This window comes from Pan paniscus, chromosome 7, assembly GCF_029289425.2.
Source record: "Pan paniscus chromosome 7, NHGRI_mPanPan1-v2.0_pri, whole genome shotgun sequence".
Taxonomy (NCBI): domain Eukaryota; kingdom Metazoa; phylum Chordata; class Mammalia; order Primates; family Hominidae; genus Pan; species Pan paniscus.
Window position 1 is genome coordinate 31482088 of NC_073256.2, and position 21296 is coordinate 31503383.

Here is a 21296-nt window from a genome sequence, read left to right on the forward strand (position 1 = left end):
CCTCTGCCTCCAGGTTCAATCGATTCTCCTGCCTCAGCCTCCTGAGTGGCTGGGATTACAGGAGCGTGCCACCACACGCGGCTAAATTTTGTATTTTTAGTAGAGACGGGGTTTTACGTTGGTCAGGCTAGTCTCGAACTCCTGACCTTGTGATCCGCCTGCCTTGGCCTCCCAAAGTGCTGGGATTGCATGCGTGAGCCACCGCGCGTAGCCTATCCTGCATATTTAAAGTTAATTGTGTTTAATAAAAATAGAGCAGAGATAGAGAAGTGATTGCCAGCCCAGCAGCTCTGAGCTATCTCATATAAGGCTTAGTAGGGAATCCTGACCCACACTCCAATCTCCAAGCTCTAGACATCTCACCAACAAAACAGGAAGCCAACACATTCTGGATCTTCTTTCCAAGATAAAGTCGACCATTCGTAATATTTTTTTCAGAGACAACGGAAGCTGAAAAATAAGAGCTGAGAAAGGAAGAACTTTTCTATAAGAACTTAAATCCAAAAGGCTATGGGATAGTAATGGAAAGTGGAGGAGAACAAAAAAGGCCTGGAAAGTAAAACCAGGAGGAAAAACAAACGTTTTAGAACAGCCAAGTGTGGGGAGTTGGAAAGTGAAGCTTTGAGTAGAAACCAGAGTTACAAAATTTCAGAGCTGAAAGCGGCCTTATAAGGAAGCAGAATTGGGCCCAAGGACTAAATATTTGCCAAAAACCACGCAGGCAATTAGTGGCAGACAAGAGAGGACCTTCATTTTTGCTAACCAGGGCTCTTTCCCCTGAAACATGTGGCCCTCTCAATATCTAACTAAAAACCTTTCACAAAATCCAAGTAAACACAGAGAAACATCCTCTCTTCTGTCTCCACTGCTTTCTCTGTCCACACGTGCACATGTGCACACACAGCCACCATTATAACAATACAGGAAATTGAAGGAAGCCATCTGAAACTTCAACGTCGGGCACAGCCGCCACAGATAACATATCAAATGCAAGGCTGGAAATCAGCACTGTTCACATTCACACAGGAAGCCCGACTCAAGCTGTTTGACCGTATTTAGTAATCAGTTCCATACTCACAAAAGAATGCCAGAACAAAAACAGACAGAAAAGAAAAAAAAAATAAATCCAACCATCCTTTTCCTTTGGAAGAGGACTTATACCAAGAAGTTTAAAGAGAGGCCCAGCTGGTTTATAGAATTCTGCAGGAAATTTGGGGACCTCTGTAATGCCATTGTCTTCACCGGCCCAGGAAAGTAGCCGTACCAAGGCAGTTATGGGGATATTCAAACAAATCAAAGCCATATTTTACCTCAATTGTGCTTATACTTTAGGTGAAAGTATTCTGGACCTAAATATTTCTAATAATCATCAGATGCATCCTGGTCTCATGGGAAATGCTGAGAAAACCTATGGGGCTATTATCCACTTACTAGCTCTGTAAACTTGGGCAACTTAACTGTTCTGAGCCTCTTCCTTCTTCTATCAAAATGAGATTGATTAACTATTGGCTTCCAGAATCGTTCTGAGGTGAAAATGAGAGTCAAGTTCTGTGCTCGCTTCAGCAGCACATACACTAAAATTGGAACGATACAGAGAAGATCAGCACGGCCCCTGCGGAAGAATGACATGCAAATTCATGAAGCGTTCCATATTTTTTTCTTAATAAAGCCTCTTTTCTACATATGAAAAAAAAAGAGAGTCAATGTTCTATGGCACGAAGACACACCAGTAAATATTAGCCATTTCTTTCAGATATAGATAGATAGATAGATAGATAGATAGATAGATAGATAGATAGATAGATAGATTTTTTTTTTCCTGAGACAGGGTTTCCTTCTGTCACCCTGGCTGGAATGCAGTGGCAGAATCATGGCTCACAGGAGCCTCAGTCTCCCTGGGCTCAGGTGGTCCTCCCACCTCAGCCTCCCAAGTAGCTGGGACTACAGGCACGCCACCACACATGGCTAATTTTTGTATTTTTTGTAGAGATGAGGTTTCACCATGTTGCCCAGGCTGATCTTGAACTCCTGGAGTTGAACAATCCATCTGTCTCGGTCTCCCAAAGTGTTGGGATTACAGGCATGAGCCGCCACGCCCGGCCCCATTTAATTGTTCTATTTTGTTTAATTTGTGCGGACTTGGGCCTCAAAGAGAAAAGTGAGAAGAAAATGCCTCATTTACAGTGGAGCCACTGGTGAGTTCTCTTAGGCCTAATCTACATCTGAGGTTCTCAAATATTTTGTTCTCAGAACCCACCTACTTTCTTAAAAATTGAGGATTCCAAATGGCTTTTTAAGTCTGCGTTATTGATATTTACTATATTCACAAATAATACTCAGGGTTGGGCGTGGTAGCTCACGCCTGTAATCCCAGCACTATGGGAAGCCGAGGTGGGCAGATCACTTGAGGTCCGGAGTTCGAGACCAGCCTGGCCAACATGGAGAAACTCTATCTCTACTAAAACTAAAAAAATTAGCTGGGCATGGTGGTGCACGTTTGTAATCCCACCTAGTTGGGAGGCTGAGGCAGAAGAATCACTTAAACCTGGGATGTGAGGTTGCAGTGAGCTGAGATCATGCCACCACACTCTAGCCTGGGTGACAGACTCCACCTCAAAATAAAATAAATAAAATAACAATACTGAGAAAGTCTTAAATTATTTATTCATATAAAAGTAAAAGTAATGTATTACATGTTAATATAAATAACACAGTTTATGAAAAATGTATTTTCCAAAACAAAACAAAAACGTAGTGAGGAGAGTGATGTCATTTACAGTTTACAGATCTCTTTAATGTTTAGCTTAATAGAAAACAGCTGGATTCTCATATCCACTCTGCTTCTACACTCAGCCTGTTGTAATAACCTGTTTTAGTGGAAGTTCGTGAAGACAAATCAACCTCTGTGTATGGGAGAAATATTTTAATAGCTTTTTCAGGTATTGGTGCTTACGGTGTGATACTGTACCTAAGTTCAGTAAGTACTAGTTTCTTAGAAGTTAATTTCAGGATGGAATCTGCAACCTTAACAATGGAGTTTTCTGCAACCTTAACAATGGAGTTTTTCCTCTGTTATAGGAAATACATTGATTTATTTTGCACTTTGAATACATTTTATATCTGCATGATTTTGTAATATTTGGAAGATATTGGTTCACTGAGTTATACAGATCTTCCAATTTCAATATATTTTATTATACAACATCAAAAATATTTTTAACAATATTACCAGCAATCTCATCAGAACAGTCTCTATAAGGAAGCTGTCAAGCTCACTGGGATAGACATAAGTTTTCTATAGTTCTTATTTTCTCGAGTTCAAATTTTATCTTTGGCACCAAATACTCTGTTATTTTACTTGAGGTGACAATCTCACTTTATTCATTTTTGAGGAAGCATTTATGAAATATTTAAGCCTAAAATAACCATAGTTTGTCTTACTTAATTTAAAGTAAAAACAGTGTTCCATGAAAAAAAAAAAAAAAAGGTTAGGTTAACTCACAATTCAATTACCAAGTGTTTTTCTTCTCAAGAAAACTAATATACAAACTTCACTGTTCAGCAGAACTGCTTTTGTGCCTTTCCCGTGTGGTCACACAGAATATTAAATGGGTATGAACATAAAGGTCAAGGCTTAATGAAATTAATTAGTACTGATGTATCAAGGACATTCGTAAGTGAAACTGCCATTCATTTTGCTGTAAGTATGTGGTAATAATTTGGTGCCACGCTAAAATGACAGCAGTTTTACCCCCTTTTGCTTTGTAAAATATGTATATTTTTATTTTTTTGGTGCTCTACATGCTCAGAAAACTATATTAATGAACTACAGAAATGACCCCTGAAAGTACAGTCTTTGCTTTGGCGCCATCAGTGGAAATGTAAAGATAGTGAAAAAGGAAAATAGTATCCTAATATTATTATAAAAGTAGTTTTGACCTTACAAACTCCCTGGAATGGTCTCAGGGATACCACCCCACAGTCGTCCGAGGCACACTTTGAGAACCACTGCTCTCAGCTCCTTTTTATACCTTTGCACGCCTGTTTCCTCAGCTCTGCAGCTCCTGGTGGCCTTTGTCCACTCTAAGTTCCCCTACTGCAGCATTCAGTAGAGTTGTATTTCTTTAAGTTCTCTGATTTAAAATTTACTATATCCTGGCAGGGTGTGGTGGCTCACGCCTATAATCTGAGCACTTTGGAAGGCAGAGGTGGGAGGATTGCATGAGCTCAGGAGTTCGAGACCAGCCTGGGAAACATAGCAAGACCCTGTCTCTACAAAACAGAAACAAAAATGAGAATTAGCCGGGCATGGTGGTGTGAGACTGTAATCCCAGCTACTCCGGTGGGTGAGATGGGAGGATCACCTGAGCCCGGGAGATGCAGGCTGCAGTGAGCCATGAATGCACCACTGCACTCCAGTCTAGGTGACGGACTGAGATCTTGTCTCAAAAATAAATAAATGAACAAAAAATAAAATAGAATGTACTATATCCTCTATTCACAACAACAAAAAAATTTATTGAGTACCTAATATGTGCCAAAGACTGTTCAAAGCATTGAAAATGCAGCACGGTCACTGGTCTTGTGGACTTTGTATTCTAGAGGGAGAAAACAGACAGTAAACTTGTAAGTGAATTAACATACAAGGTAATTGGTAACTTCCAACAATGTTAAGTGCTGTGATAACCATACAAATAAACCGATGCCACTGAGCATGACGGGATGAGCCAGTAGCCAGGCGGCCCCAACCCAATAGGTGTCACGTTTGTGTATCCGGCGTGCATAACAGTACATCATAAGTGGGATGACTGAAGATTCCAGTGAGAATCTGTCTACCATAGAATTGCAATAGCCCTGGAAAGCTGGGGAAGAGGAAGGGGATAAAAAGCAAGGTTGCTTGTATTTGAAAGGGGTGCTCCTGGCCAGGGGCAGTGGCTCATACCTGTAATCCCAGCACTTTGGGAGGCTGAGGCGGGCGAATCACTTGAGGTCGGGAGTTTGAGGCCAGCCTGGCCAACAAAGTGAAATCCTGTCTCTACTAAAAATACAAAAATTAGCCAGGCGTGGTGGTAGGTGCCTGCAATCCCAGCTACTCAGGAGGCTGAGGCAGAAGAATCGCTTGAACCCAAGAGGCAGATGTTGCACTGAGCCGAGATCGTGTCACTGCACTCCAGCCTGGGAGACAGTGTGAGAGATTCCATCTCAAAAAAAAAAGAAAAGAAAAGAAAAAAGAAAGGGCTCTGGGTAGAATGAAGCCTGGCCAGTCTCCCAGGGGGAAGAGCAAGTTACTGGGAGGAAATCACTTAAGAAAAGCTGAGCCCAGGACAAGAAGCCACTCTGTCCTGCTGGGGGCCAACATGGGATGCTGATGCTCCTAGCTGCTACTTGTTCGGCCTGAGGATGGTGGCAGAAGGGGGCAAGGATGGAACTGGGTTGTTTGTAATGTGAAGTTTCCATTATCCTTATGGAAATACCCAACTTACACTGACACTCAGGAGCTGGCTATTATTCCTGCTTTGGGGCATTCCAGAGCTGCTTCTAGGACATACTAATATTTTTCATCTGTACCAGCATTCACCTAACCTGGGTATCTAGGGCAAAACCAGACAAAACACAGTAAAAAATAGGCTGGGCATGGTGGCTCATGCCTGTAATCCCAGCACTTTGGGAGACCAAGACAGGAAGATCGCTTAAGGCCAGGAGTTCGAGACCAGCCTGGGAAACATAGTGAGACCCCCCATCTCTATTAAAAACATTTTTAAAATTAGCCAGGTAAGGCCAGGTGCAGTGGCTCACGCCTGTAATCCCAGCACTTTGGGAGGCTGAGGTGGGCAGATCACTTGAGGTCAGGAGTCAAGACCAGCTTTGTCAACATGGTGAATGAAACCCTGTCTCTAAAAAAAATAAATAAAAATAAAAATAAAAATTAGCTAAGCCTGGCGGCACATACCTGTAGTCTCAGCTACTCAGGAGGCTGATGCAGGAGAATTGCTTGAATCTAGGAGGTGGAGGTTGCAGTGAGGCGAGACTGCGCCACTGTACTCCATCCTGGGTGACAGAGCGAGACTTCGTATCAAAAAATAAAATAAAATAAATAAAAATTAGCCAGGTGTGGGCCAGGCGTGGTGGCTCACACCTGTAATCCCAGCAGTTTGGGAGGCCGAGGAGGGCGGATCACGAGGTCAGGAGATCCAGACCATCCTGGCTAACACGGTGAAACCCCGTCTCTACTAAAAATACAAAAAATTAGCCGGGCGTGGTGGCGGGCGCCTGAAGTCCCAGCTACTCGGGAGGCTGACGCAGGAGAATGGCGTGAACCCGGGAGGCGGAGCTTGCAGTGAGCCGAGATTGCGCCACTGCACCCCAGCCTGGGCGACAGAGAGAGACTCCATCTCAAAAAAAAAAAAAAGAAAAATTAGCCAGGTGTGGTGGCTAATTTGAAAAGCACTTTGCCATTGAGGAAATAAATATGATGCTACTCACTCGAGAAAGTTTCCCTGGAATTAATTCCTTCCTTGTTTTCCTCTCTCCTTTATCCCAGCAAGATGCTGCTGTTGTTCATGCTGAAGGAATGTGTCTTCTGCAGTAGGGCGGCATCTCCCGGGCAAGCTTCTGGTGTTTTTCTGTGATGCAGCTGCTCTCTCCAGTCCTGGGACATGGGCTATGAGCCTTTCACTCCGCCTTTCCCTGTGATCTTTTCTCCGGGAGTTAATGCTCTTCTCCATGCTTCACTGAGGAGCCACGACCTGGTTTCATGGATTTCACGCTTTTCTCATAAGTATGAATTATTGTAACCCCAACAGAGGCACATTTGATCCCTTTCACAGGTCATTTCTCTCTTAGCCACTTCGTGTTTTCCAGAAGACACGTCCTGGAGTGGCTGCAGGTCTCTGTGCAGAACTGCACTGTAGACAGATCATGTGCACCCTACTTCAAATGTGGAAAAATCTCCCTGCTACAGAAATGCGCACCCAAAGGCATCCATTCAATCCCCTCCATCAGTTAGTTAATAACGTACTCCCCCTTCTCATTAAATCAGAAAATTCTTGAAGGCAAGCCTATTGTTTCGTCTCGTATCCCTACAGTCCCAGCCTTTGGAGAAGGTTGATGCTTCTGTTGCAAGAACATTAGAAAATTTGCTTAGAAAGACTACTGCACAGTAGTGTTATTTGTTTGTTTGTTTTTTTAATTTTTATTTTTAGAGACGGGCTCACTCTGTTACCCAGGTTGGAGTGCAGTGGCATGACCACAGCTCACTACATCTCAACCTCCTGGGCTCAAGTGATCCTCCTGCCTCAGCCTCCCAAATAGCTGGGACTACAGGCATGCACCACCACCCCTGGATAATTTGGCTCCGGTGTCCAGGTTGGGACTCGAGTAATCCTCCTGCCTCAGCCTCCCAAAGTCCTGAGATTATAGGCATAAGCCACTACAGTCAGCCTCTGTGGTCTTCATGTTGTCCCCAGAGAGAGTTGTGAGTGGGTGATAAGGGTGGTGGGAGAATGGATTTTTCTCTAATCTCTATTTCAAGAGCAATAGTACTTCTGTTCTAACCACCCCTCCCCCAGTCACATAATTTATTATATGGTCCCATTTTAGCCTGGCTTCTAAAGTGTTTAAAGCCAAATTTATAATCCCCGCATAGCAGCTCTGGGATCTCATCACAAGTATCTTGGGAATAAAAGCCTGAAGGGCTTCATCATATTTTTCCCAGCTTCAATATCCTTTTGTCCTGTCTTCCACACCTTCATCATTGTTGTTTTGTCTTCGCTCTTCAACTTTTACATGTATCTTGGATACATTTTGTCTCCTAAAAACAGATTCTCACATAAACTTTAACAGTTGGTCCTGCATCTCTATCACAGGGACATTTTTCACCTTAGAAAAGAAATTACAGGAATCATCCCAAGCCTGCACTTTGGACTGTGGGGAACATCACAAGGGAACAACACAGTTGAATCAGAAAAACGCAAATCAGAATCGCAAGAGAGCCTCTAGGTTTTCACAGCTGCCTAACCTAGTTCTAACACCACCAGCATGCGCTCTAAATAATGCATGAGGAATCAGCCTTGCCAGTCTGCTGATTGAATTAGTATGGGGGCGGGTGGTAGCTAAGGGTGGGGGCACTAGCAGGAAATTACAGAGAAGATAAGGAAAGCAGAATAGTTTTCCTTTGTTCATTCTTCAAAAAGCCCTCTACTCTACAGTAAATGCACGTACCACAAAGTAAAGCTAGGAAAACGAGGGTGCATTCTAGCTGGTGGCTTTATCTGATTCATCCTAAATTCTAGCTTTGTGTCCCAGCTTTTCAATTCCTACTTCCAGTTCTCTTTGCTTTCTACAAATGTGATTCACCTCTTAGCTCCTTGAAACAGAGCTTGCTTTTTGGCTCATCGAGTCTTCTCAACCCCGTAGTTTGAGCATCTCCTTTTATCCTTAGAGAACCCTGTTAAACCACTGGCTCCATCACCCATGGCTGAACCAGGAGCTGGTGGTCATCATGGAAGAGGGAAAGAGGACTGCAATCAGGAAGCTGTAATCAAAAAGCTGTTCTTGTTTAAAGGCAACATTAAGTGAATTCAAAGAAAGTTGTGTGTGTCCCAAACCTTAATTCTTCAAATATTTTCCTTCAATGTTTCCTTTTTATTTTGTTTGGTTTCTTAAAATGGAGCTCATGGAGAAGGGAATAGGAGCTGAAATCCTAACCAATATATAATTTCCGTTATGTAATATCAGCTCATTTTTTAAGACAAAAAATTTATCCTGTTTCATAGCCATCCACACAGGATCTCCATGGAAGAGACTAAGCACTGATAATATTAGACAGAAAAATGCTGAGATTGCACATTTCAGCTATTTTTCTTTGGCTCTACACAGGCAAAGAACGCATCCAGAGGGCTTTACTGAGAACATTCACTGCACCGACATTGTTTACTAAAGGAAGCTGACTGTAGCAGTTGCTGGTGAGGAAGAGGATACTTTCCTCAGCTTAATTCCCAGATTACAGAGTGTGAGTGTGTGGGAGAAATCCAAGTGAACTTGACGAACACATGGCATTCACACTGTGAGGACAACAGATGGGACGTGTCAGCAATAAACTGCCTAAGTTTGGTGAGGCTATTTCCTAAGAGGAGCAGTGTGGCACAGTGGGAAGAATAGTAAATTCAAAGGGTTTAATTTTGGTTTTGGCTTATGGTGCTTTGAAATTGTCACACCAGAAGCCGAATGTGTCAGGAAAACCACTTATTCCCAAGCAATGTTATGAATTACATGGCTGTGAACCAAACAATTGCTCTGGTTTAGAGTCTGGTAAGTGGATGTTGAACCAGTCAAAAGGCCTGAAAGCCAGGTCTGAATCACTTGTACATCCCACGCGGCCCTTTCTACGGTGATTAGTGAAGCCTCTCCAGATAAAGAGAGCTAATGAAAGAGATTTATTCTGAAGAATCTGCTCATGCGATTGTGGAGGTTGGCAAGTCCAAAATCTGCAAGGCAGGCCAGCAGAATGGAAATTCCAGAAGGAGCCGCTATTGCAGTCTTGAGTGTGAATGCAGCCTGGAGGCAGAATCCCTTCCTCTTTAGGGGAGCTCAGTTATTTTTCTTACAGCCCTCAAATGATTGAACGAGGCCCACACACATTATAAAGGGTAATCTGTTTTATTCAAAGCCTACTGGCTTATATGTTAATCATATCTTTTAAAATATCTTTACAGCAACATCTAGACTGATGTTTGACCAAACTACTGGGTGCTATAACCTGGCCACGTTGACACATAAAATTAACCATCACACATAATTAAGTGCTCAAGAAATTGACGTGATTTGATATCCCAAGACAGACATATTTCTGAGACACTATTTCTTCAGCTGAACAATGTAGAGATTAGACTTTATTATTCTAACTCTGATAGTCAAAGTGCAAAATTTAAGTCTTGAGAATATGAGAGACACTGCAACTTCTGGTCTCCTCAGATGAGTTGAAGAGGTTCCTTTTTTAAACAGATTTTCTTAAAATAGTGGTAAAATATGCATAACATATAATGTAACATTTTAACCATACAGTTCAGTGACATTAAGTACATTTCCATTGTTGTGCAACCATCACCACAATCTACCTCCAGAACTTTTTCAACAACCCAAGCCAAACCAACTCTGAAATCATTAAACAGTAACTCTCCATCCTCCCTTTCCCTTAGCTTTGGCAACGAACTTTCTACTTTCTGACTCTGTGAATTTGACTACTAGGTAGCTCATATAAGAAAAATCATACAATATCTGTCATTTTGCATCCTGCATATTTCATTTAAAATAATGCCTTGAAGATGCATCTGTGTTGCTGCATGTGTCCGAATTTCACTCATTTCTAAGCCTGAATAATATATCATTGTATGTACATACCACTTTTTTTTGTTCATTCACCTGTCAGTGGACACTTGGGTTGTTTTAAATTTAGAATAATTCAATTCAATTCAATTCAATTCAATTCAATTCAATTGGGTTGTTTGGTTACTGAGAATAAAGACGTTATAAATATGAGTATACAAATATCTGTTGGAGTCTCTGCTTTCAGTTCTTTGGAGTATATGCCCAGAAATTGCTGGATTATATGGTAACTCTATGTTTAATTTTTTGAGAAATCACCATACTGTTTTCCACAATGGCTGCAACACTTTACATTACCATCAGCAGTACGCAAGGGTTCTGATTTCTCCACATCCTCACTAATACTTGTTTCTTTTTTTTTTTTTTTAATTTTTTAGAATGGCCATCCTAACGAGTGTGAAGTTGCATCTCATTGTGGTTTTGATTTGCATTACCTAATAATTAGTGATGTTAAGCATCTTTTCTTGTGTTTATCACCTATTTGAATATCTTCTTTGGAGGAATGTCTCTGTGTCCTTTGCTTACTTTTAAAGGAATCTTTGAATATTATTTTTATCTTCGGGAATGTCTCTATAAAATATTTTAGCCAGTCCACGTATACTGAATGCCAATAATTTCTACAATAAAAATGCATTTCTAGCAAATCAAACCTACAATGGGATATTACCTCACACCTATTAGGATGGCTACTATCAAAAACCGGAAAATAACAATTGTTGGTGATGATGGGGAGAAACAGGAACCCTTGTACACTTTTTTTTTTTTTTTGAGACAGAGTCTTGCTCTGTCACCCAGGCTGGAGTGCAGTGGCGCTATCTTGGCTCACTGCAAGCTCCGCCTCTTGGGTTTGAGCCATTCTCCTGCCTCAGCCTCCCGTGTAGCTGGGACTACAGGCACCTGCTACCACACCTGGCTAATTTTTTGTATTGTTTTAGTAGAGATGGGGTTTCACCATGTTAGCCAGGATGGTCTCGATCTCCTGACCTTGTGATCCACCTGCCTCGGACTCCCAAAGTGCTGGGATTACAGGCGTGAGCCACCGCACCCGGCCTGCCAAATCTATTTTCTTATCTGCAAAACAAGAGAGAAACTATGCTCTCTGGGCACCCTGTTACCTCTCACTGTGACATTTCTTTGTCTTTGAAAAGTGTAACGCATACAAGTGTGCCAGATTCCCATTATCTATCCATTTCTAGAAAGTTGCGACTAAGGTTATGAGAAACCTGAGTCACACCTAGGTAATAAAATGCTGACCTCGGGAGTCATGCAGTCCTCAGGTGGAGCAGAACGACCTGGCCTGGCTTGAGGAGACTCGCGGCTACGTGACTGCCCACTCACAATGCCCCTTGCTGCCCTGGGATGTGCCCCTGCTGGGCTGGATTGGCCCAGCCACCGGGCAGCGCGATCCCCCGCCTCCAGCGTCCCACAGGCTCCTAAGAGCCTCGGGTTCCCCATCATAGACAAAGGATTTGGATGAGCCCTCTGAGGTCCCCTCCAGCTCTCAGGTCTGAGGCTATGGCTTTATGAATATTGCATTTTACTCTGCAAAAAAAAAAAATTAATGATACCATATCTGAAAAGTGCCATGAATTCCTTGGGATAGAGGTGATGAGTTAATTTTGTCACCCACGGTTTCTGTAATCCAATAACATGGCAATACTCAGGCTGGGCTTGGTGGCTGCCTGTAGTCCCAGTATTATGGGAGACGGAGGCAGGCAGATTGCTTGAGCTCAGGAGTTCAAGGCTGCAGTGAGCTATGACTGCACCACTGTACTCGAGGCAGGCAGATTGCTTGAGCTCAGGAGTTCAAGGCTGCAGTGAGCTATGACTGCACCACTGTACTCTAGCCTGGGCAACATAGTGAGACCCCATCTCTGCAAAAATTTAAAATCTTAGCTGGGCATAGGCCGGGCGCGGTGGCTCACGCCTGTAATCCCAGCACTTTGGGAGGTTGAGGCAGGTGGATCACTGGGTCAGGAGATCGAGACCATCCTGGCTAACATGGTGAAACCCTGTCTCTACTAAAAAACACAAAAAATTAGCCAGGCATGGTGGCAGGCGCCTGTACTCCCAGCTACTCGGGAGGCTGAGGCAGGAGAATGGCATGAACCCAGGAGGCGGAGCTTGCAGTGAGCCGAGATCACGCCACTGCACTCCAGCCTGGGCGACAGAGCGAGACTGCGTCTCAAAAAAAAAAGAAAACTTAGCTGGGTATAATGGTACACATCTGTAGTCCCAGTTATTCGGGAGGCTGAGGCAGGAGGCTTGCTCGAGCCTGGAGGTTGAGGCTGCAATAAGCCCTGATATTGCACCACTGCATTGCAGCCTGGCCCACAGGGCAAGACTGTGTCTTTAAAAAAAAAAAAAAAAAATCCTACGTAGTTTACAGATCACTTTAAGTGATCGGATAGGCAGGGATTTGAGCCACTGTTTCAGTTTTACAGATGAGGAAATTAGCGTTGTTTCTTATAATATGAATCCTCGTTATTACCGAAAGTAATCCATTTTGAATGAAAACACAAATTGCCAGGAAAAAATGGCTGAGAGAATCTCTTCTTGGGCAACTTTCAAGGAATGCTCCTGATCTAACCTTAAACAAAAGGAAAGGGCAAAGCCATGTTATCTTTTAGGTCAGAAAAATAAACAGACTTTTCTGTTTTCTTCCCTCTTTTGTAAGCAGTGACACTTGAGAAGTTTCTTACCAGCAGGTTTCTGCCCAAGCCTGAGAATTATCTGACTGACATGAGCCTAAACAAGGGTGGGGACAATCTGAGGATGCCTCCCTGGTGCTCTAAACAGCATGTTGTGAGCGGATGGAAATGAAGGCTACAGTTTTTAGGGAAAAATCTTCCTGCTCATTTTTTGATGACATTGCAATGTATCCCTGACCCCTGAAAATGTTGAGAAGGGTAGAAAAGGATGAGATTTGTCGGTATCCGCTTGCTTTCCGCATGAGTTGGATGATTTCCCAGGAACCTCAGGGGTCAAATTTCTTAACTGCAAAGGGGTGGGACTGGCGAAGGCGCAATCAGGAGTCCCATCTGCAAAGCCTACTCTTGCTGTGTGGTTTAACCTGCATTATGGCCCTGGGAGATTCACAGGTGTCTTTCTCTGCCTTCTGTAGGAGGCTCAGTAAAGTTGCCTCAAGTCAAACATTTAAGAAGTGATACCTGGCCCTGCAAGGTGCCTCACACCTGTAATCCCAGCACTTTGGAACACTGAGGTGGGAGGAACACTTGTGGCTGATTCAAGACCAGCCTAGGCAACATAGGGAGAGCCTGTCTCTACCAAAAAAAAAAAAAAAAAAAAGTTTAAACAGATTAGCCAGGTGTGATCAGTTTGTTTAAACTTAAAAAAATTAGCTGCGCATATAGTCACAGCTACTCAGAAAGCTGAAGTGGGAGGATTGATCCCTTGAGCCCAGGAGTTTGAGGCTGTAGTGAGCTATGATCGTGTCACTGCACTCCAGCCTGGGTGACAGAATAAGACCCCTGGCTTTCAAAACCAGCGATCTGGAGTCCAACTTCAGTAGTCTTTCCTTCTGTTAAACAGACCCAAACATCATGAATGTTCTTAGTCCCCATCAGAGTGATGACACTGAGGTGGCAGAGACTTCCAGGGTGTATTAATCTGTTTTCACACTGCTATAAAGAAATACTCAAGACTGGGTAATTTATAAGAGAAAGAGGTTTAATTAACTAACAGTTCCACACTACTAGATAGGCCTCAGGAAACTTACAATCATGGCAGAAGGCGAAGCAGGCACATCTCACATGGTGGCAGGTGAGAGAAAGGAAAGAGCCCCTTACAAAACCATCAGATCACTGGGTGCGATGGCTCATGCCTGTAATCCCAGCACTTTGGGAGGCTGAGGTGAGTGGATCACAAGGTCAGCAGATCGAGACCATCCTGGCTAACACGGTGAAACCCCATCTCTACTAAAGATATAAGAAATTAGCCGGGCATGGTGGTGGGTGCCTGTAGTCCCAGCTACTCAGGAGGCTGGGGCAGGAGAGTGGCGTGAACCTGGGAGGCGGAGGTTGCAGTGAGCTGAGATTGCACCACTGCACTCCAGCCTGGGCAGCAGAGCAAGACTCCATCGCAAAAAATAAAATAAAATAAAACCATCAGATCTCATGAGAATTCACTCACTGTCATGAGAACAGCATGGGGAAAACCGCACTCATGATCCAATCACCTCACTCAACACATGGGGATTACACTTTGTGATGAGATTTAGGTGGGGAGGCAGAGCCAAACCATATCAGAGGGGAATAAGATTATGGGCCTCCCAAATTGACCATGATCTGGCTCCAAAGCAGTGAGATTCATTGAAAACAAGGTTTTACAGCAGGAGCAGACAAACAGAAGCCCATGGGTCAAATCCAGCCCATCACAAGTTCGTGTATGGCCAGTGGGTTTAAACTAGTTTTATATTTTTAAATGGTTGGGGGAAAGCTCAAAAGAAGCACAGTCTTTTGTTACTTATACAAATTATATGAATTTCAAGTTTGAGAGTCCATAAATAACATTTTATTGGAACGTAGGCTCATTGTTTGCATATTGTCTGTGGCTGCTTTGGCACGTCATCTGGGGAACTGAGTTCAATCTATTCTTGTTATTGGCAACATTTATGTTACATAAAGTTACCATTAATACTGAATTAGTGAATACTGAACCATTGCTCCTAGGGGAAATATAGGGTTAGTTTGCTGTAGGCCTCCGGTCACATTTTTGTCTACTGATCAATACGTAATTATATTTTACATGTGCTTCTGTTTAAAGGGACTCTGTTTAATATATATTGCTGACTTGTGAACATGGAACTCACGGCAACAGCACTAGAACTCAGGCCTGAACGAAGCTCATCCAACACATGGGTTTTCTCCTTGAGGCACCTCACAGCTTCTTGTGCTTAGGAACTTTAGGCAGCACCTCAGCACTATACTTGCGAGTCACTGAAATGCAAAATCACTAACCAAAAGCACAAAAGTGCAAAACACATGGGACTAAGTAGATCCTGAACAGGCAACTTATTTACAGTGTGAGAGTTGAAACAAAAAGATAGAACATTGCTCTGTTCAGCATTGGCTGGAAACGTGGGTGTCAGGTGACATATGTTTTTCCAGGAATAAGTGCAAAGGCACCATGAGTATTCATTTTGAGGTTACAAATAAATTTTAGTGAGTAGGTGAATTTGGAAATACAGAATCCACAAATAATGAGGATCGGCTGTAGTTGCAGCAGAGTCTATACAGATCACGAAGTCTAAAGTATTTGCGTTGTGCCCCTTAAAAAAAAAAATGTTTGCCAGCCCCTGCTCTCCAGTTTGTTCACCCTTTCCTCCAAGGAGAATGAAACCGGCACTGGAAGTCACGAACAATGTCCAAACCAGAGGGAGCTCATAAGGAAAAGCAAAACAACTTCAATTATGGGGTAGAAACTCAAGTAATTAATGTGGAAAGAATTTTCAAACTCTTAGAGCAAAACCGAGTTTCTAATCTTTGCAGATTTTCTGTTGTTCATTCACAAACATGTATCCAATACCCTCTAACTGGCATGACTCTGTGCTGAGAGTTGTAAGTCATTTAGAGTTACTACTTTAAACTGTAACATTGTTACTTGATCAGTGTTATTGAGAACTGAAGTTGTTTAGAGGAAGGATAGTTGGAAGGAAAGAAGACAAAAATGGATTGGCCAATTTATGACTTGGATCATCAGTCTCTCGAACTGATTATTTTAATTAAAAAAAGTTATTATTTGTGCAAATTTATGGAGTACATGAGAGATTTTGTAACATGTATATAATTTGAAATTTATTATTTTGAACAGGTGTTTTGTTAAACGTATTTTAAACAATGATATGATTTGGCTGTGTCCCCACCCAAATATCTTCTTGAATTGTGTTATAGTTTCCATAATCCCCTTGTGTCATGGGAGGGACCTCCATGCTGTTCTTCTAGTAGTGAGTAAGTTCTCAGGAGATCTGATGGTTTATAAGGGGCTTCCCCCGGGCCCCCTTTCACTCTGCATTTCTCCTTGCTGCTCTCATGTGAAGAAGGACGTGTTTGCTTCCCCATCTACCATGATTGTTAAGTTTCCTGAGGCCTCCCCAGCCATGCTGAACTGTGAGTCAATTAAACCTCTTTCCTTTATAAATCACCCAATCTTGGGTATGTCTTTATTAGCAGCATGAGAACAGACCATTACAAACACGTTTGCTTGTAATGACTTAATTTTCTTTTTTTTTTTTGAGACGGAGTCTTGCTCTGTCGCCCAGGCTGGAGTGCAGTGGTGCGATCTTGGCTCACTGCAAGCTCTGCATCCTGGATTCATGCCATTCTCCTGCCTCAGCCTCCCGAGTAGCTGGGACCACAGGTGCCCGCCACCACGCCCAGCTAATTTTTCTATTTTTAGTAGAGACGGGGTTTCGCCATGTTAGCCAGGATGGTCTCGATCTCCTGACTTTGTGATCCACCCGCCTCGGCCTGCCAAAGTGTTGAGATTACAGGCATGAGCCACTGCACCCGGCATGATGACTTAATTTTCAAAAAGGACTTGAGACAATTTAAACCAAAGCACATGCAAAACTCAGGAGGGAGGCAAGCAGGATAGACAGCAAGGTCTGAAAAGTAATGTGTCACAAGCAGGCAGGACACACAAGGGGCCACGGAATTATATTGCATTTCCGTTTGGATTCTGAGACTCCCATCTCAAAAAAATCCCAGGGTAGAGGGGAGGGTGGTAGGGTAGGGAAGATAAAATCAGTAATGAGAGTAAACTCAGGGGAGAGAAAGCTTTCTGAAGCCGTTACAAATAAAAGTCTTTTTGGAAGAGAAGTGTTTTTTTTTCTTTTTTCTTTTTTGCGACAGTGTCTCACTCTGTCACCCAGGTTGGAGAGCAGTGGTGTGATCTTGGCTGACTGCAACCTCCATCTCCCGGGGTCAAGCCATTCTGCCACCTCAACCTCCCGAGTAGCTGGGACCACAGGTGTGCACCACCAAGCCTGGCTAATTTTTTTTTGTATCTTATTTAGAGACATGGTCTCACTGTGTTGCCTAACTTGGTCTCAAATTCCTGGGCTCCAGCGATCCGCCCACTTTGACCTCCCAAAGGCCGAGGCATGAGCCACTGCATATGACCTTGGATGTGAGGTTTCTTAGAATAGACGCAGGAGGTACAGGGGCCCCAGCTCCACAACGTAAGCAGGTCCAAACCAAATGCTTCATGCTTTCTACCCTGTTTCTTGGAGCTTCCCTGGTGAAAATATAACTCTGTAGTTTTGTTTGGAACCCAAGTATTAAGTACCTAGGAGTTTACTTTACTGATGTCCAGCTGTATCCAAAGAAAAATCCTAAAGTACTAAGAAAAGTGAAGGAACTAAATAATTTTTAAATAGTTCTTCCTAAGGAACTTTCTCTAACGCAGCTTTTGGGTAAGAGTTGGAAGGCATCAGTTCAAGGGCTTAGAGAGACGTTATTTTGTGTCCTTATTTGAAGAATGATCTGTAGACTTGAAACCTTATTATGTTGTGATGGAAGGCAGGGAGGACCTGAAGGCAAAGCCAGGAATTTCTCAGGAAACAGTTCGGGGTCCACCCTACCCCATGAACAAGTCAGAGCTTTATTATCCAGAGAGGGCTAGAGGTGATTTCATCCTGGAAGATTTTCAAAGCTCGAGTCCACCACCCTATGAAAAAATCCATCAATGCCCACATTTTTACGGACAAAAAGGCATGTGTCTCCTAAGCCCCTTGTGCAGACTGATGTACCTGAAGCCCTTTTATGCTCACTTGACTCTTAGTCTAGTCTAGGTGACATTTCTCCTTCATATTTCCTGACATGGAGACAGAGGTTCAAATACCTAAAAGCACTAGAATCCAACAATTCTGATTCCACTTCATTTTTTCTATTAATCATGTCCTGCTACTCCCAACTCCCCATGCTTAGAGATATCAAAAGTGCAGCCATATGTGGAATATTAACTGGGTAACAGCAGTATCACGCTGTTCCCCTCCACCTTACAAAAAGCACAATCTGCAGAACTGTGAGCTCGGCCTCCACAGGAATGGAAATTCTCAAGCGCTGCCGTGTGGCCATGACAATCCGTGCGGGGGGTCAGAGCTTGGGGTGACCCCAAAGAGCTAAGGTTCCTTCTTAGCCTTTACTCTCACGATGTGGATTTCATCTGAGGAGTGTCATAAAACAAATCACTGAATTGGGTATCTCTACCAAGAAATGCAGTCCTCCCCTCTCTCCCTCCCATCCTGACACTCAGCAGAGAGCCTCTGCTGATTTCTAAGCAGCGTGTTATGCCTGCGATCAACCACGTGCTAAAAGATAACGCTGAAAATGACCAGACAGTAGACTGTGAGCACGTCCAAGCCCAGGATTCATTTGAAGGGGTTTGTCAAGTCTGGAGGTCTCATCCTGGCTTGGTGGAATCCCAGATTCCCCTGTGGAGCAGACTGGAGAATCCAAGTGTGAAACCACATTTTTGAACCCAGATGCAGCCGCCTCCCTTCACCCTGAAGGGTGACATTTGGAAGCACTTACAAAGCACAAGGAAGTGTGAATAGCAACTGGATTCTGAAAGTAAAACCTCCTGCTTTCAACCTCATTTGCATGCCTTTTCCCCCCAGATTGTTGCAACCAAATTAATTCTCTTCACTGCTCCTAGCTCCTTCTCTCAGAGGTGAGGCATTAGGTGAAGATAAAGGAATGTGAGGAGAGACCCTTTATCGGGGAAGAGAAATGGAGGATGGAAAACAGGGTGGTGATTCAATTACATACAGCACATTTCCTGTTCTTACAGATTGATGGCTGACAGTTTAAAGAGATCAAAGGTTGCCTTTTGAAATCACCCCCTCAAAGTCTGGATTTCTATTTGTCAGCCGTTAGCGCTAGGTGAAATAAATATCTTAAGACTCTGTTACTTGTTATTTTTTAAAGGAGGAGAGCTTGGGTAAGTAAGTAGATAAATGGTTTGAGAAGTCAGTTCTTGCAAATGGTTTGAGAAGTCAGTTCTTGCACCTACCAAGACATACCTACAGCGGAGTCCCCTGGGAAGATTGCCAGAGTCATTTGAAGAGGAGACCTGGAATGCAATTACATACAGTTCTAGTAAAGCCATGGGTGACTGAAACCTTAATTACAATGAAGGAGAAACATACTTTGTGAGCATTTGGAGTTGAATCTTCCTCTTGCCCTTTGCCAATAGGAAAAAGAAAAAAAGTAAAAGAAAGGAGAAGAGACAGCAAATACTTCTGTCCACACCTGACCTGATTTAAATTTCCTCCAGGGCGCACTAGACTTAGCTCTGAGACAAATGGGTATTTAGATCAATTGTCTAAGAGGGTCTAAGTAGATAAGGAGAAGAAAGATACTCAGAATTCAGCTCCTTCTCCACTTCCTGCATCTCTCATAAAGGAAGAACTTGTTGGGCTCTCAAGATTCACGCTCATGGTATGGCCATAATCAAAAAATCAAAAAAATAATAGATGTTGACATGGATGTGGTGAAAGGGGAACACTTTTACACTGCTGGTGGGAATGTAAACTTGTACAACCGCTATGGAAAACAGTGTGGCGGTTCCTTAAAGAACTAAAAGTAGAACTACCATTTGATCCAGCAATCCCACTACTGGTATCTACTCAGAGGAAAAGAAATCATGATACGAAAAAGATAGTGGCATACGCATGTTTATAGTAGCACAATTTGCAATTGCAAAAATGATGGAACCAACCCAAATGGCCATCAGTCAATGAGTGGATAAAGAAAATGTGCTGTATATGTATCATGGAATACTACTCTGCCAAAAAAATAAAAAAATAAAAACACGAAATAATAGCATTCGCAGCAACCTGGATAGAATTGGAGACTATTATTCTAAGTGAAGTAACTCGGGAATGGAAAACCAAACATTATATGTTCCCACTCATAAGTGGGAGCTAAGCTATGAGGATGCAGTCATAAGAATAATATAATGTACTTTGGGAGTCAGGGGAAAGGGTGGGAAGGGGGTGAGGAATAAAAGACTACAGATTGGGCACACTGTACACTGCTTGGGTGATGGGTGCATCAGAATCTCAGAAATCACCACGACACCACCTGTTCCCTCAAACCTACTGAAATAAAAAAAAATTTACTCTACGGGTTGCTGGATTTTGTTTTCTAACTAGATGGAGGTTTCAAGTCACCAAAGGCCACATGTCACCCTAGAGCCCTGAAGGTAGTATGTGTCTGTGTTTGCTGGGTGCTGCAGGGATGGTCCTTCAAGGTAGGAAAGAGGTTTTTAATTTTTATTTATTTATTTATTTATTTATTTATTTATTTATTTATTTATTTATTTTCCTTGAGACAGAGTTTCGCTCTTGTTGCCCAGGCTGGAATACAATGGCGTGATCTTGGCTCACGGCAACCTCCCCCTCCCGAGTTCAAGTAATTCTCCTGCCTCAGCCTCCCAAGTAGCTGGGATTACAGGCACCCACCGCCATGCCCAGCTAATCTTTTGTATTTTTAGTAGAGACGGGGTTTCACAATGTTGGCCAGGCTGGTCTTGAACTCCTGACCTCAGGTGATCCATCCGCCTCAGCCTCCCAAAGTGCTGGAATTACAGGCATGAGCCACTGCACCCAGGCCAGAGGTTTCTTTATTCAACTGCCCCAGATCATGGAGTGGCCCTCCTTCCCCACTGCTTTCTCTTCATCCTCTTGTCTTCAGAAGCACGTCTGATTGTAAAGCAGATTGTCTTCTGGTCCATATGATTTTGGAGCCCTGGAAATATGCCAGGTACTATGTTAGTGTTCGGGACAGAGAAGGGAAGAAGGCGATGTTTGCCTTCAAAGACGCTATTGTCTAGGAGCAGACCTAGACCCAAACCAAAACAAAGTAACACAAAACAAAAGGCAGACT

The 21296-nt window shown here is 43.1% G+C and overlaps 1 non-coding gene and 1 pseudogene across 1 annotated transcript; one reads left to right on the top strand and one right to left on the bottom strand.

Moving 5' to 3' along the window:
- The first annotated feature begins 1550 nt into the window (after positions 1-1550).
- On the top strand, positions 1551-1657 carry LOC112440821 (U6 spliceosomal RNA). Its single transcript, XR_003028819.1, has one exon. It is a non-coding gene; the product is annotated as a U6 spliceosomal RNA (small nuclear RNA).
- Positions 1658-3783: 2126 nt separating this feature from the next.
- Positions 3784-3857, bottom strand: LOC112440806 (small nucleolar RNA U3; annotated as a pseudogene).
- Positions 3858-21296: the final 17439 nt, after the last annotated feature.